Here is a 6,000-nt window from a genome sequence, read left to right as displayed (position 1 = left end):
CAGTTGAAATTAACATATGTTCTGATCTCACAAATATGGATTAAAGGGGAAGAACTGTTCTTATCACTAGCTGGCTGACTGCAGCTTACATCAAATCATGAGTCACTATGAAATGGCCTTGTATCACCTAAACACACTAGTCAGTAGTGGAAAGAAAGCTTGGAAGTGAGGGAAAGGGGAGATGAAATGTTACCTGTTAACAGCCATTATTTCCTCGAGCTGCTGCTTGGCACCACTTTTGTTTATTTACTAAGCCCATTACATCTTTCTTTGCTGTGTGATACCAGTCAATCAGGGATCATGTAAAGAACATGACACCGCAGCATCAAATAGCCAATCAGATTTGGCTTCATGGCAACTTTATTGAGGGAAAACCAAGCCATGACCTTGCACTTTCTTTCTTTGGGGGGTGGGGAGAGAAGAGAGAAGATCACACTAACATTGCCAAGGCAACCAAACTAGTGCTGATGGTTTCACTGCCTGCTAGTGCTGAATGACTTGCAATACTTACAATTCACTAGCTGGGCAGGGTGCAGATGGCACCAAATCATCCCAATCAAGGGTACTGCCCCAACTGGTTAACTATACATAGCAGTAAACATCATCCTAAAACCATGTGCTCCATCCATCAGATGATCTCAGCCCACCTCAGTGAAAAATGCTACTTCCTCTCTATAAAGCAAAACAGAAATACAGCAGAGAACACTCACATGACTTTAAAAATACTTTCCTTTTGATGATGAAGAGGCAAAAGTACTTGTGGACATACACATGCATGACCCTGCATTAAATAATACAAAATGTTATTCCTTAATAAGCCCTCTCTGTAAGCAGGCAGGCATAGTAGTTTTCAGTGGAGCAGTAGGTCAAACTGAACCAAACAAAAACTTGAGCATGCTTTCAGCAGCCACTGACCAGGAAGAAGCACTACCCAGTTAGCCAGAAGCACAAGAAGGAACTGTGCACCAACATTTTTTATAGATGGAACAATAGCAGAAGAAGGCAGATGAGCAAGGACTTATCTCCAAAATTGTACTGCATCTGAAGCACCTTCAAAGTTCAGCAGCCTGCAAAGATGAGTGCCCGCACGCTGGGGGAGGAGAGGGAATTATACCATAGTGGAACTGATTTGTGGATTCATACATTAATAAACAATACATGAAGGCAACAAGATTCTGGAGGGACAGTGTTTATCGTCCTTCTGTACCATTCACAATGATTCTATTAATTTTGCTTATGCATGGCTCCAATTTCTAGTAGTGACCAAGTGTCAATGACTATGGTCACTGATATCAAAAAGACACTAAGAGATCAAGTAATAGGACACATCAACAACAGTTACTCAACAAATGTGAGACTCTTGGAAGCAAGCTGTTACTCCCCAGCCCATCACAATTATTTACTGAGGATGAGGAGCACATTTCTGAGCCAACCTGAGTGTAATCAGTTTTCACTAAAGATATGTCATCATTTGCAATGCAGAGCACAGAACTTTTTATAAAACTGGTTAGATAATATCACACAGTAGGAGCTACAACTACTGCAGTACGGTGGTACCTCAGGTTAAGTACTTAATTCGTTCCGGAGGTCCGTTCTTAACCTGAAACTGTTCTTAACCTGAAGACCACTTTAGCTAATGGGGCCTCTTGCTGCTGCCGCACCGCCAGAAGTACGATTTCTGTTCTTATCTTGAAGCAAAGTTCTTAACCTGAAGCACTATTTCTGGGCTAGCGAAGTCTGTAACCTGAAGCGTATGTAACCCGAGGTACCACTGTAATACTATTGTAAACAAGTACAAATATTCAAAGCCCAGATTTTCTTCAGTGTAAGGGCATGAAAATTCTGACACTCAGTTCAAAACAATGCTTGCAGCTGCATAAGGCTGCTGTTTGACATGCAAGTTCTGTATGGTCTTGTTGAGTGCTATTAATGCTACATTTTGAAACTAATAGCACTATGGAAGAAATGGGAATGACTGAAGAACGATTGGGTTCTCTTTAAACATGGTACACAAATATTTACTTCAGAAAATGAAGGAAAATGTGTGGACAGTATCTCATTGAACTGTACAAGATAATGAGAATGTATATACAATTCATCATCAGCTCAAGTAAATCATATCAAAGCTACCCAGCAACAGGAAATAATGCAAACTTCTATCTCATCTTTGGAAATCTTTTTCAACAGGGAACTCTGACCAGAGAAGTTGCAACACTAGCCAGAATAATAATAAAAAATGCTAATTCGGGCTACTGCCAAGCATTCAGCCAATGAGCTCTACAACAACTACCAAAGATCTTCAAGATCTTCAATATTTTACTCACTTAGACCGCAGATTAAGCTTATCCACAATTTAAATGTGAGAACTGAGGCAAAGAACTTAAGCAGCTTGCCAAAGGTCACATGCTAATTCATCTGCAAAGACAGATAAAAGGAAACTAAGGAGACCACACCCAGAGAGAGGGGAAGATCAGAATTGCAAACCCTATTATTCTTGAGTTTATTTGGCTTACCATACCTGGAGTTCACAGATCATATTAGAAGGAACAGGTTTCCCAATAATTGGCTGATACAGGAAAATAAGAACAAGCTGACATTTCCCAAAGTCATTTGTTTCCTGGCAACATTAAACAGACACTTGCTACCAGAACCATAGTCCTTGGAGGTTGGTTGATTGACTAAACTAATCTATGTGATCTTTTAGAATTTAAGTTTCTCCTTTTTTATTTAGCTATTGTTTACTACAAATCCCTAGTTCAAATAGCTTAAAACTTAATAAGCTATTTCATGCATCTAGTAGATTCTGCCATTTGTAAATGCTATTAGACTTGAATATTTAAAAGTCATTCTTCTACTTATTATGCCGTTTAGCATTTTGAGCAATAGAGTTCAACCAAAATTGTCATATAGAAACATTTTTGTGGTGTGACTGCAGATTCTATTAAGACTCAAAACTTATTTCTGAGGAAGCTAATGTACTTTGGTGAGAAGTTCCCATCTAAGAAGCCAGAGGTTTGTAAAGTTGTCCTCAAGCCTACATAATATATTTCATTGCTATTCCACAGATGTAGGCCTCTAATCTCTTTTACTACCAATATACATTCTCACATTGACCAAAACAAAAACTTACTCAATGATATATTTTGCTGAAGATTTGTTATGCAAGCCTGCCAGGGAATGTTGAAAGCAAAATCATATTCTACATGCTACAAAAAGTTTATTGTAAGGCACCAGGGTTTTTGTTTCTTAGTAATTACCCACCATAGCTAAAAATCTTTACTTGTATAAAAAGAAAACAGCTATGTTTTGCATTGTCTAACATACACAGTGGTGGGAGAACTAGCAAGTTGAAACTAGCAAGTTGAAACAGATTTTAAGTCTTCAGTACAGACACAACATCGTTCACACAATTTTCCTCTGCCAAGCATACAAATTCGTATTGAGAGCCTCAAACCCATAGAACTGTTGGAAAATATATCACAGTTCATTTCTTCATTAAACTAAGTTGCTTGCTTTCAGAAGCATGCAACGTGTTCATTTCTGTATCAGAGAAATATTACACGAGTTCAATCCTCCAAGTTATCAAGTCTTGGGATAAAATACAGCTACAAGATGACTAACAGGTCTGCATAAAGGGGGGCGGGGAGCAAAGCCTGATGTAAAAAAATAAAAGTGAGTATTGCAACTGAAAACATTTTTTAAAAAATTAAAAGAACATTTTCTTAAAAGCAGCATGGGATTGCTAGTTCTGGTTACACTTTATGCTGCAATTTCTGGATGGTTTACCCTGGAAAATTATTTTCCATCATGGGCAGATTCAAAAATCTGCAAAAGCACATGGTTACAACCCTATCTGAGCTGTACCATGCACCAGGCAGTTGGGTGAATGACATCTGAATGCACCCTCTGAATGTCAAAGAGAAGAGTACATGTAAACTAACCTTAACTGTGGCATGTTAATTTTCTATGTGGAAAGTGGTGGTGGTTGTTCTGATGAGAGCATACTAGCATGTACTACTACTGCTGCTGCATTCTGAAATAGTAAGCCATGGGATATACTTTACCTGAATGGTTAAACTGGCTCTTTGAATTGGCCCTATTCAATTGCTGCATGTAGTTCAGGAGAATTATTTTGAAAATTATGAACAGGAGACCCTTCTACACATGGTGCTTAAGATAGTGCTTATAGATGGTGCTTAAGAAAGCACAGAAAAAATAAAAGAAAGTCACAAGTTTGTAGAAAATAAAGTACCAAAATGAAGCATAAAGCAGATTTATTCTACAGAAGTACCTAAGCAGATGTTTACAAGGACAATCTGGTTAGGATAGGTATTGATACTTAACTGTCCATGGCAGGCCAAACTTATGCTTGACAGCACCCAAACCATACTAATGCATGAATTTAGTTCTATTCACAGGAAACAATACTATGCATTAAACCAGTAGTGTTCACTGGGTGTCTCCCATCAACTTGAGAATTTCTACTATTTTTTTCTTAGCTTTTGAGATCTAAAACAGTTCACACATGGTGGCACAGCTGTACATTACCCCAAACTGGCTGCCTTCATCAAATACATATGGTCATGACATACTCAATAAACAGAGATATGTAGTTTTGATCAGTGCCTTTAAATAAATATGAATAGACAATAACAGTTCACTATTCTGTTTAAACACCTTTTCACCTTTTTAGAACTGTGTACTTGAAGCTACACGAATGGAAGATCTGGGAGAAAAGAGGAACTAGCAAACTTTGTTAACTACAGTATAAAGACATCTATTGAACTAAAGAGGCTTTGTATGGGGTTAATTCTATGTCTTCTCCACTGCTTGGATATTTAGGACTCTAACTTCAACATTCTGACTCAGAAGTCAGGAACACAATAGTGTAAGTAAAAAAAGGACATGAAGGCAAGTACAGTCTTAGTGGCAAGGTCAAAAAGGATGTGACTATTGACACTGTTATTTCTTGAAGAATAATCAAGAGCCTGTGGCTGATTGCAGTGAAATAACAACTAAAGAAAGGCTGGAGTCAACAAAAGGGGAGAAAAGCCATCCTCCAAAGCCATCTTCATACTTTACTTAGTCAGTGATAAACATTACTTGTTTGTGAAATAATAAATACCCAGGCTAGGAAAATGTTTCTAATTCCCAAGTATAAGACTGAAAATATTAGATACCACCACTATGTTAAGGCAGCATTTAAGTTTTAGGTGCCCAAGTTAACCAGACACTTGAGATAGACCTGCTCAGTACACACTTCAAAAAGAAGTCAGAATAGGGCATGAAGCCAAAAGATTCAACACAATTACAGGTATATTGTGATTCAAACCCAAACCCCATCTTCAGCACAGTCTTAACACTGAACTGCTAACCCCTATAGAATACAACCACTGATATTTTTATTTTATGTATTTGTATTAGTCAGTGGATGGCCATTATAGAGTGGTAAAAATATTAGTGTTTATTTCTTAGCAGTTGGGGAGATTCTGCACATTTTGTACATTTCTGAAAAATCTAAAGGTCTTAGCAGAAATATTTCAACATACAGGGAGAAATACCTGCATTACATCAACACATATTCTTAATCATAGATGACTCCTTATACAGGAGCAGAAATTCAGAAGATAGAGAACCTGCTGTCAATCCAGTATGCAAACATGCTACGCAGAACACTGCAATGTTTCATGAAAGCAAGACAGCCAGTATCATAAAGCCCCCAGGAGTTAAAAGCCAAGGTGAAATCACCTTTCAAAAGGTGGGAGAAGCAATCTTGGCATTTTCTGACAGATATGCCATTCCAACTCTACATCCCCTTCCCCCAGAACCTATTTTCTCCTTTTAAAAGAAGAGGAAAGCTATGCAACAGTGACAAAGGCATATATAGCAGAATCATAACCCCCCCCCACAACAGATTTTTTTAATTAAAAAAACCTCTCAATATATCCATCATCTATAGCTTTTATAAACTGAACACAAACATACACCATCAGCTACCAA

At 37.9% G+C, this 6,000-nt stretch overlaps 1 protein-coding gene across 1 annotated transcript in view; it reads right to left on the bottom strand.

Moving 5' to 3' along the window:
• TOP1 (DNA topoisomerase I) overlaps positions 1 to 6,000 on the bottom strand; it is a 73,115-nt gene that overhangs the window by 65,130 nt on the left and 1,985 nt on the right. The window lies entirely within an intron of this gene.

This window comes from Podarcis filfolensis, assembly GCF_964270895.1.
Source record: "Podarcis filfolensis genome assembly, chromosome: 6".
NCBI lineage: Eukaryota > Metazoa > Chordata > Lepidosauria > Squamata > Lacertidae > Podarcis > Podarcis filfolensis.
The sequence above is the reverse complement of the archived record's forward strand: the minus strand, read 5'-3'. Positions and strand labels throughout refer to the sequence as shown.